This window comes from Pempheris klunzingeri, chromosome 24, assembly GCF_042242105.1.
Source record: "Pempheris klunzingeri isolate RE-2024b chromosome 24, fPemKlu1.hap1, whole genome shotgun sequence".
NCBI classification, from domain to species: domain Eukaryota; kingdom Metazoa; phylum Chordata; class Actinopteri; order Acropomatiformes; family Pempheridae; genus Pempheris; species Pempheris klunzingeri.
This window is the reverse complement of record NC_092035.1, coordinates 7735152-7745618: the sequence shown is the minus strand read 5'-3', so window position 1 is coordinate 7745618 and position 10467 is coordinate 7735152. Positions and strand designations below refer to the sequence as shown.

At 44.0% G+C, this 10467-nt stretch overlaps 1 pseudogene; it reads left to right on the top strand.

Moving 5' to 3' along the window:
• The first annotated feature begins 298 nt into the window (after window positions 1-298).
• Window positions 299-10467, top strand: part of LOC139223861 (fidgetin-like) — a 29145-nt pseudogene continuing 18976 nt past the window's right edge.

Sequence of the window (10467 nt, the reverse complement as noted above, 5' to 3'; positions counted from 1 at the left end):
AGAAGTGACAAATCCTTTCTCCATCTCTGGCATCTGAGCTCTTTTCTGTTTGTTTCAGTTTCTCCTTCTTTCTTCACCATGTGCACTCCCCTCCACCACCATACAAACTAGGCGCCAATAATAACCTTATGGGCAATAATTGGAATTGAGGATTTTTTTTAACCCCCCCTCTCTCTTTACCCCTTTGAGCGCATGCGCAGTAGGGAGCGTACTGGTCAGTGTGAGAAGCAGCTGTTCAGGGCTGGTGAAATTCCAACATGGCAGTGGCTGTGGTCAGTGTTTCCTGCGTTAACTTGGGATGGTTTCAGCTCGCACGCAACCCGGCTTAACCTCGGCGCCCCGTTCATCAGCAGAACCCCTCCCCGGGATCGATGCGACCCTAACCCCCCCCACGTGAGAGGTCGACCTGTCGCAAAGAAGAAAAAAAAAAAGCAGGTAAGGAAGGGAAGGATAGTCTGGGGATCCGCTGCGTCTGCAGTTAGTCAGAGTGGTCAGAGCAGACAGGCTCTCCAGGCAGCAGCGCGTCTGCAGCGGAGAGCGGCTCAGCCTGTGCGCCCTTTATCTCGGAATAATGCATGTGCACTTTGTCGTTTAACAAGTTTCCCCGTTTGCAAACGATACCTGCGCGTCAATCGCTGTGTGCGTCTTTTTTTTTTAATGTGATCTTCAAGGAGCGCACCTGCGCCACGGTGAAATCGCAGAGGCACGGACACGCAGGCTGCACTACAGGGTCCCTGTGTCTGTGTCGACTGTGCGCCACTCCCCCCCCCCAACCCCCCCAATAGGGAAAAATACACAACTTGCATGCACAACGGAGGCTTCTCCAACCTCGATCCGGCGGCTGCGGCGCTACGGTCACAACAAGTTGCCCTATGCACGCGTGCCGGGAGCGGATCCAATGTCACCGCGGCGTGTTTCCTCTCAGAGCTGGGACGTTTCAGGGCGTTTTTATCAGCACGTTTAACTTGAGTCGACATCGCCGAGCTGCACCAGTTGATTTGTCTCTGTCATCCCGGGCTCCACTTTCTAATGAGATGCATGTAGGTTAGATGCCTCTCCTATTGAGTTGCTCCAAGACTTGAAGGGCCCACCTTCCACTCGGCGTGAAACCCGAGCACTGCTGGACCAGAGAGACAAACAAAAAAAGTGTGTGTAATGTAAAGGTTTTTTTTTTCTTCTTTTTTATTGGCAGAGGGGGAATCCTTTCCGCTTTTTTCTCTCCACAAATTAATGCACCTCTTCTCCTCTTCCTCCCCCTCTTCCTCTCCCTGTTCCAGCACGAGATGATCAGCAGCAGCAGCGTCTATGGTAGGTGGATTTTTCCATCAACTTGTGCACTTCTTTAGCCTTTTTTTTGTGAATGTGTTACAAGGTGTGAAAATGCACTGCTGAGTTTCAGCAGCTGGTGAAGGAGAGTGTATTTATCTGCAAAAATAGGAAACATTTTCATATTTTATGTGTGTGTGTGTGTGTGTTCACACCTTCAGCTTGATTTCAAATTGTGCATTAATTTGTTTTTATGAGATAAATCTCTAAAATTGTAGCTGCCATGCTTGGCTTTATTTTCCCTGTTTATCACACTAATGCAGCGTGTGTCACACAGTCAGAACACACACAACAGCCACATCACACCAGCAAGTAATTAATATAATTAGTGTGCCACATTTAAAATGTAGCATTTCTGCATTTGCAGCCCTAATTAGAATTTTTTTAGATATCAAAATCTGCTGCAGGAATTTTGTTCTTCAACTTTTTAAGTAACCAAACCTGCAGATGAATATGAATGATGAATGTTTGGATCATTTGTGTTCAAACACACACACACTAACACACTAACACAACTAAGTGCAGAGTTTTCTTTTGATTAAAACAATGTGAAGCAAGTGGCACGTGGGTGTAGCTGCATGTTATTGGAGGCCTCATCAGCACAAACTGCATATTGATAATCAGGGTTTATTTATTAGTCAAACTCATATTTCATGCTTAAGCACATTAAAGGTGAATTCTCTGATAATTACTAACATGATGATGTGGGAGAATTACGCATCATTAACAGGAACACACAGCGTTGATGACAGACTGGGAGCACAACTTATATATTCTGCCCTCCGCATGCAGAAGTTCATTCAAATTTCAGGTATTTTTTAATAATAAAAAAAAAGAAGATTAATATGAGCTGTTTCTGCCGCTGCAGGAAATGTGTTCTACATTCACGCAGAACAATGGCAGATTGTTGGAATTGAAAATAGCCATCCCACCCTGTTGCAAGTGAGAACGGCAGCGGATAGTTTTCTAATGAATAATCACGTTGGGAACCACAAAGTGCTTTCTGTACACACTTCCACGGCTGCACATTCTCGCTTTTTCACAGCAGTTATTAGTGAGGACTCAACCTTTCACCTTTGATCTCTCTCTCTCTCTCTCCTCACTCTCACACACACTGAGTTATTTGCTTCATGTCATCTGCTGTTTCCTTCTCTCTCCTGCTGATGCACTTGTGTGTGTGTTTTTGTGTGTGTTGCTTTGAGTCACGCGGCATTCACTTGTAAACGTTTTAGTGTTTGTTGGTGTGTGTGTGTGTGTGTGTGTCCGTATTGTCAAACTTTAACTGTAATGAAAATATAGGCCTTAGAATAATAATAATGCTTCTTTTTGAAGCTTGGGTGTTGAAATGATATAAAATGACACGGTAAAGCCACACAGGTAGGCACTTATTTCAAACTGACATATAAATTTGTAAATTTTCTGCAGCTTTTTCATTTGACTTTAATACTAATTGACCGACTTCTGTTTGCCCTTGTGATTCAGATTTGTGGACATGATTTTATCAGGCGAGGATGCCTCAATAAATTGTTAACTTGCTTTATTTGTGTTAAATAAGAGAATGAACTCTGGTATTCCAGATAAGGGACTGATGGGGGCCAGGAGTTTCTGAATTGCAAGTTTGTGTGTGTGCGTGTGTGTGTGGAAGTCGAGGAAGCCCAGACGTGACCATGCGCGTGTCTGTTTGTGTGTAATGTAAATAATGTAGATACTCAGCAGTTTGTTTATTCCTCTAAGTGTATTTGTTTGCTACAGTTCCCGTCTTAAGATCCGTCCCTCTGCATCCTCTGTGTGTGCGTGTTGCAGTGACAGTAGCAATAATCCCCCTCATTATACACATAACATATCGCCTCACATCTCCGGCAGCCCCCGATACAGCTAATAGGGACAGAGAGAGGAGAGATAATAGGAATAGAAGAAAAAGTGCTATACAAACAGGGACCCCTTTACTCTGCCTTTATTTATCTAAATACGGACTTTTCCTTCAAATGAATAGAGAGAGCTGGTGAGCTGCGAGGGTGGCTAAGCTACTCCCAGTGGGACCGTATAAATAAATTATCCTGACACTTTCTATCAGTCTGTAATGTTTACCATTAAAAGCTGTTTTACCGTCCCAGAGCCACCGACGTGCGATCTAGCCCGCCCCGTGGGACTCCTGCCAGATGTAAGGCAATGTGGGGAAATATTGTGCTTTTTAGACACACACACTCTCACACACACACACACACACACACACACACACACACAGACATTTGTTAGTCTCCGCTACATCCATATCAGTGGATTTCTCCTGTCTGCACGTCCTGACAAAGGGCCTCTTCAAACGAGATCCAGCCAGGGTTGTCATCTTTTAGCAAATATGTTAAGTGTTATCTTTTGTGCTCTCGGCTCGCCGAGCGGAGCTGGACCCCATGGGAGCCCGGCGCATGCAAATAGAACAAATCCCTCTCGGACCTGTCTGTCTGTTTCACTCTCTCCATCTCTCTCTCTCTCTCCACTCCCTGTCTTCTCATCTTTCTCCCCCCCTGCTCCTCTCCTCTCCACGTTTGCTCGACAGTGCGTCAGCCTGTCTTGTCTCCTTGCTCTCTCATCTATTTCACTCTTTGTCCACTTATTTTCCCTCCTCGCTCACTCTCCCTGTCTTTCTCTCCTCCTCTCTCTCTCTCCCTCTCCGTCCCAGAAGACAGTGCCGGGGCTGTGTGTCAGCTAACTGTAGCGAAGGCTGTGTAGTCTTTGTGTGTTTCCCTGCATGCTCGCTGACAGCCCCTCCTCGCTGATCTAAGTTCCTCTCCCAGAGACGGCAGGCAGCTGTCGGTAGCGCCGCTGCCCGAGACGCGTTCCTCCGTAGATGAGTGGATGCCAATTCCTTAAAATCCTTGACACCATGATCCACTCAGTCCTCCTCCTCCTCCCCACTCCTCTCCTTCAGTGTTGGTACACTGGCTGCATTTTTTTTCCTGTCAAATGGGGATTTTGGGATTGAGGTTTTTTTTAAGGCGGGGGGGGTCCAGTGTTGCTTTGACTGACAGTTGGCGATTGATGGATTTTTTTCCCTCATGTTGCAATTGAAGTCGACCTTTTCTCATATACACACACACACACATACACAGAAACCGTGCGCCCTCACACACTTCAAATTATATTCATTGTGCCCTCACGTCTCTCTCCCAGTGCTGACTGGTTATTATCCAGTCAGAATCTGATGGGTGTACTTAAGGCGAGGGGTATCCACACAAGACTGACTCAGGCGTGGAATAACACATACAGCTCAGTACTGCGGGCCCTGCTGTAACCTGTGGTGCTTAATACCAAGGTAATGCTCATATGTATCACAGTAACACACAAACACATGAAAGATCAGGGCTTCGATCAGTCTCTTGTATTCTAACAGATGCTCAGGATGTGATTCTACTGAACTGCTGTGTAAAAAATCTCGAAAGTTAAGCGCTGAATGAGAAATCCTGAGGGCATTTCAGATGATCTCATGGCAGTTTAAGTTAAAAATGTAAGACAAGACTTCAATTTGAAGTCATGGTGTAAAAAGAGATGAAAACAAGTATTCAGAGGCAGATCCGTGGTCAGGTCAGGTCTCAATAACAGCTGACGACCATTTGAGCCACTACAGCCAAAACTGATCTAAGATCAGTGTCACCAAATTTCCAAACCTCTTATTTTCCATCCTTGAAGAGACACTCTGCTAAATTCATTTCCATGTTAATTCCAGCATTAAAAGCATTATCTCGCTGTCTTTGAACTCTGAATCCCCCCAAAATGTTTGAAGTTTCTTTAGTTTATGTAATGCGTCATTTTCATAGGTTTTAATCAAATCAAAGCTGTGGATTTTTTTTCCTCCCTCCTACCTTCTTTGCAATCCGCTGCCCCCTTTTCTGAATTTTAAGCAGACCCTCGCTCACCTCCCTTTACTCTTAACCAGCAATCTCCACCACCCATGGCCCGGATTCTCTGGCAGATATTAAAACATTCAGCATGCGTTAAATATGCTAAGGACTTATTAAAAAAGGAAAAAAATCTTTCCACTTTGGAATATTCCGCACCATTAGACCTCAATAGACATGGCGGCGTACAGCTTATCCTTTACATTGTGCCTTCAAATGAGAAGGCGCCGTTTCTAATTAGGTTATTGCCATGGAAGTCTTAAGTTAAATTGTGCATTGATATGCGCAGGAGCTCGCCAATCATTTGGCCTGACGATGGAGGACGCAGACGAGAGCCTTTTTTTTTTTACACAGGCCAAAGAAAATGACAGCTAGGAGAGAGGAAGGATCTGACTGTAATCTCTTGCCGCCACTGCTCTTCTCTCTCTGGCTCTGGCTGGATGATCTGATTTTGTTAACAGCGAGCCTTGGCTAGATAGTGGCCGTCTGCTGCCGCCGCCCCCCCCCACGCACACACATACACACACACACACACCTCACCTCCCCGCCGCCCCCCACCCTCCGTCTGCAGCACAGTTTGAACGTCTTGATTAGCGAGGCATCTTGTGCGAGCCGCGAGGAAGTCGGACACTTTTGTCTGCAAGGCAGCAAAGGTGTGCGTGCGCGTTAATGAACAATGGCTCTTTGGGTGCAAGGGAGAATTTTGTGTGTGTGTGTGTGTGGGTGTGTGTGTGTGTGTGTGTTTGAGCTTGGCAGACTGCCAGGGGATGGACACAAAGGATGTTGAGTGGCTGGGCGTGTGGCACAGCATCACCGAGCTGCCTGTGGCCTCTGGGAGATGGGCACAAACTGGGAGCAAAAGCAAAAGCAGCTATCGCTACACAGCCTCAAATTTTGCAGCGTCTATTCTAGAGCTGCAACTAACAATTATCACCATTAACCCAAGTCATTAGTCCAAACCCAAAGATACCCAACTTACTATCATAGATGACAGAGATACTGGAGCCTGAGAAACCGTATTTTTGCTCCATAAATGACCGAAACGACAAATCGATTCCTAAAATTATTTTTCTGTTGATCCATTCATTAATCACTCATTTCTGGTCATTTGTGTATGTGGTCATGCCCAGAATTAGGGCTGCAAATACAGATTTACTCGTTAATACTTGTGATAAACCTGCCCCAAATTAGGAATACAGTCCAATTTCCAAGAGTCCAAACAGATCAAATAGTCCAAACCCCAAATATATTCAGTTTACAATCATTCAGAGAAGCTGGAACCAGAGAATCGTTGTTATTTTTGCTTGAAAAATGACTTAAAACTTGTGCATGTTCATGTAAGCAGCCCTCCTGGGGATGGAAGGTGTTTGTATGCTTACCTGTGATTACGAGAGTGCATGCTTGTACCGTGTGTGTGTGTGTGTGTGTGTGTGTGTGCGCGGGCCAAGTTTCCCCACTGGAAGCAGGCGAGAGCATTAGGGTGTTGCTTGTACAACTCTGTTGGCAGGATGGACACATGTGGTAGATAGCTAATGATAGCATGCAGCGTATAATGAGATCCTACTCTCCGTCTGTCTCCCCTACCTGGCATCATGCATTAACCATACAAGAGGAAGAGGAGGCACGCATGGTATTGACTTTTGAGTGGGTGTCTGCTTGTCCGTTGCTGGTTTTGTTTAGCACTCAGAGGTCAGCATGGCTGCAAGCACCGCACATTTCTAACAAGTATTTTTTGTTTTATTTCCATGGCAGGGGCTCATTTTTTGTCAGGCAAGAATCTCTCCTCATGTGCACCTCTTGAGCTCTGTTAAATGTTGTAAATTGATTTTGGACGTGTTGCAATGTATACGCTTAACAAGCCAAATGGGTTCAGCTTGTGGGTTAGTTTGTGTGTTCAGAAAATTAATCTATTAATGTATTCCACACACTCATAATCCGCAGTATGTTGTGCGAAGGAGGGAGTCATTGGCAGTGGTCCATCTTCTTGCCCAGTAACATATATTTATCCTCTTCACTACACAATCCTCTAGGCTGCTCAAATCCCCCAGGGGGTCCCAATGACATGCTTACTAATGTGTGCTTTGGAAACGGAGTGCTATTGTATCCCCTAAATCTCACAAAGCACTGTATGATTTGCCCATTGTCGTCAAATCGCTTTGCTTGTGCCAAGTACTTGCATCTCACAGAGGCTTAATGCTTTGAGGGTTTCAGGGACAGCTTCGAGTTCCTCTTTTGTTGATTTCGGGGAAAAGTGCCAAGACTGCTGCGCTGAATATTGTTTTGAGTATGGAGGAGGGAGGGGAAGAAGGGCCATTGCCAAGCGACTCCATTGAGTCCTGTGAATGGGCCATTCATATTTAGGAGAATCACCCAGATGCCATATTGTTGGCTCAACAACGCTAAATATTCTCCAACAAGGATGGGATTGTAACAGGTTTTTGAATTGTGCGAATGTAGAAAAGGACGTTGGGAAATTGGAAAAAAAATAAAACAGTCAAGCCTTCAGTAAGTGAAAAGGGTGAATAGTAAAGCAAAGACCGATACAAGCCTGACATTACAGCAATCCCACGTTGCTGAGAAGGTTTTATTCATATTAGTTGTTTTTGTAAGAATAGATGTATTTATGAAAATAGTCCTCACAGTGTTTGCATGTTAATTTTTCCTTCATACGAGCATCAGACCCTCTTTACTATTCTGCACAGAATGTCAGTCTAATAATGCGCTTTTAAAAGTCAAATTAATTTTGCAACTTGCAAAGTCTGTGTTACTGTGTGCCATTTTAACAAAGTTCAAACAAAGATCTGCTTTTTTATATATACATACAGTATATGGTGTATAACAGTTTACTTCAACACTCCTGCATGTCCTCGCTGTGTGTGTGTTGCTTATAATGCTAAATTCAGTGATTAAAGTAGTTTAGGCTGATATTTAATGTATTTCCTCTTACAACAGCCCCAGCAGTTACTCATATGGATTTTAAGCCCAGTTCCACTTCAATACTTTTTAGAATTTGATAAAAATGACATCTACACATATTGATGCCATGTTCAGTAGTAACTTAACTGTACTGTCACACTTTAGATTACAGTTTAAAGTGCAAATATAAGAAGATCTGAGATATCACTTAGAGATTTTTGACTGAGCAGTCTCTGAAGCTCATCAGCAACATTAGACGGCCTGAGGACAGCAGGTGCTGGTGGGATTCGATCCCAGGCCAGCGGGGGTAGACGGTATGTGGCCGTTCCACACCGAGCTCTCTTAAGGTCCGGCCGAACTAAACAACCTTGAAACTGCCGCTGTAAGCAGCCGAACTCCTGTCCCCACACCGTCAGAGGGTCTAAGACAGGACTTAACAAAATGTCATTGTGGTCTTTTATGTCATGCATGCACTGAGTATTAATCACGGCTGGATCTGTGCTTGAGAGGCTGATCAAATTTATTGTTTGGCTGCATGGGACAGTAATGGGTGTTTAATTACTCAATAAAAGCCCTTTTATAGATTCCCAGGCCTCCTGTGTGTTGAGCAAATGGTATTGATCTGTCTCTGGGCTGCAACATGATAGCCTGTGAAGGAGAATTAGAGCCGTTAGCCTGCTAGCACTTTCTCATTCATTAGCTGCATTAGCCAGAGGGTGGTTAAGACGTAGCATCATTGTTAATACCAGAGTCTCTAAGGTTTTCTTGTCTGCCTTGTGTTGTAAAGCTCCGCGCACCTCATTTACACAAATATGGATTAGTTGAGCAATGAATAACACTGACCACCGTGGAAAGTGTTTCAATAAGAATCTCCAGGAGCATCGTTTTTCTTTTAAACATTTCCCTGTCAATGGACTAACCACAGTATAATCCACAGGACTAAATCTGACAACGCCCTTAGTCGAGCTGTGAGCTGCATTAGTCGGGCTACCATCTAGTCCGCATGTTTAATCCCACCTCTTCCCCACCTTCTAATCTGTAATCTGACAGCTCCTCCTCCTCATCCCCCTCCTCCTCTTCCTCCTCAGAGGCCTAATTCTGGATCTCCTGATCTCAAAAAGGCTGAATGATAATGACAGTGAGCCTCGCAGTGTCTCCATGTGGTTTTCCGTCCATGCATTCATGTTTGGTGTTCATGTCCGGGCCTGCACTGTGTCCACTGTATTTTTTTTTTTTTCTTGGCCCAACTGCATCTGCCTCGCGTCTATTGTTCTTTTATGTTCAGAGCATATTGCTGCTTCTGTGAACCGGCTCCACTTCTCTTGATGCACGGCAAAACCGCTGCAATATCTCCCTTGATGTGTCTATATCAAATGAATGTGGCCTATTACAGACGTGGTGGAGTCAGTTGGGCGGCTTTGTGGACTAGAAAGGGCCTGCAAGGGACCATGAAAGAGACATTGTCCAATATGGACCGTACAGTTCCTTTGTAGATAAATGGATTTTCATGCTTATCAGCTCGGACACTGACATGAGTGAAAACTGTGGAGAATGTGGAATTATTCTCACTCCTCGGCCGTACACATGGACAACTGTAGTTTCAAGTGTGTGTGGTCTTTCATTGTCCCGCAGCAAGGTTTTTTTTTATTTGGCTGTAACATTCAATTTGGAACATTATGCACCGTTAATGCCGCAAATGTGCAGCGTGTATCCATCTGGGAAAATATTACAAATGCTAAACTCCCCTGCCTCCTCATTTTGACATCAGATATATACTGTATGGACATATTGCTGCAGACTTCATATGTCTTAAATGTCAGCTTCACTGGAACAGAGACAACAAATTTAGCTTTTAGCTGGACCATCATACATTTTTTCTTAGTTAATCAAATTTGGTTTTGAGAGGGGTCCATTAGGGCTGGGCTAAAATTGATATAATGATATTAATAGTAGTACTTTCCAGTATGACAGTATGGCAAATTTAAACAAAATTACATGTAAAATGATTTTTTTTTAAAAGTGTATCAAACTGAATTTTTAATTTATTTTGTCAATTTTTAATTACAATTACTTGGACTCTGGGGCTGAGTCACATAAAAGTCTTGTAATTCAGACCTCCAGCAGGTAGAGATGGGAAGTAGCTCGTAACGCAACGATATTGTTGAAAGCTCTGCCCTTTAGCTGCTTATGCTAACTTAAGCAGCATTTTTTGCCAGCTGTTATCATAAATTTAATGTCACTTTTGCCATGTTGCTTCCTGATCAAAATCAAGTATTTTTGAGAAAGATCACATATACAGCTGCTACATTAATACATGCAAAATGTAACTGCA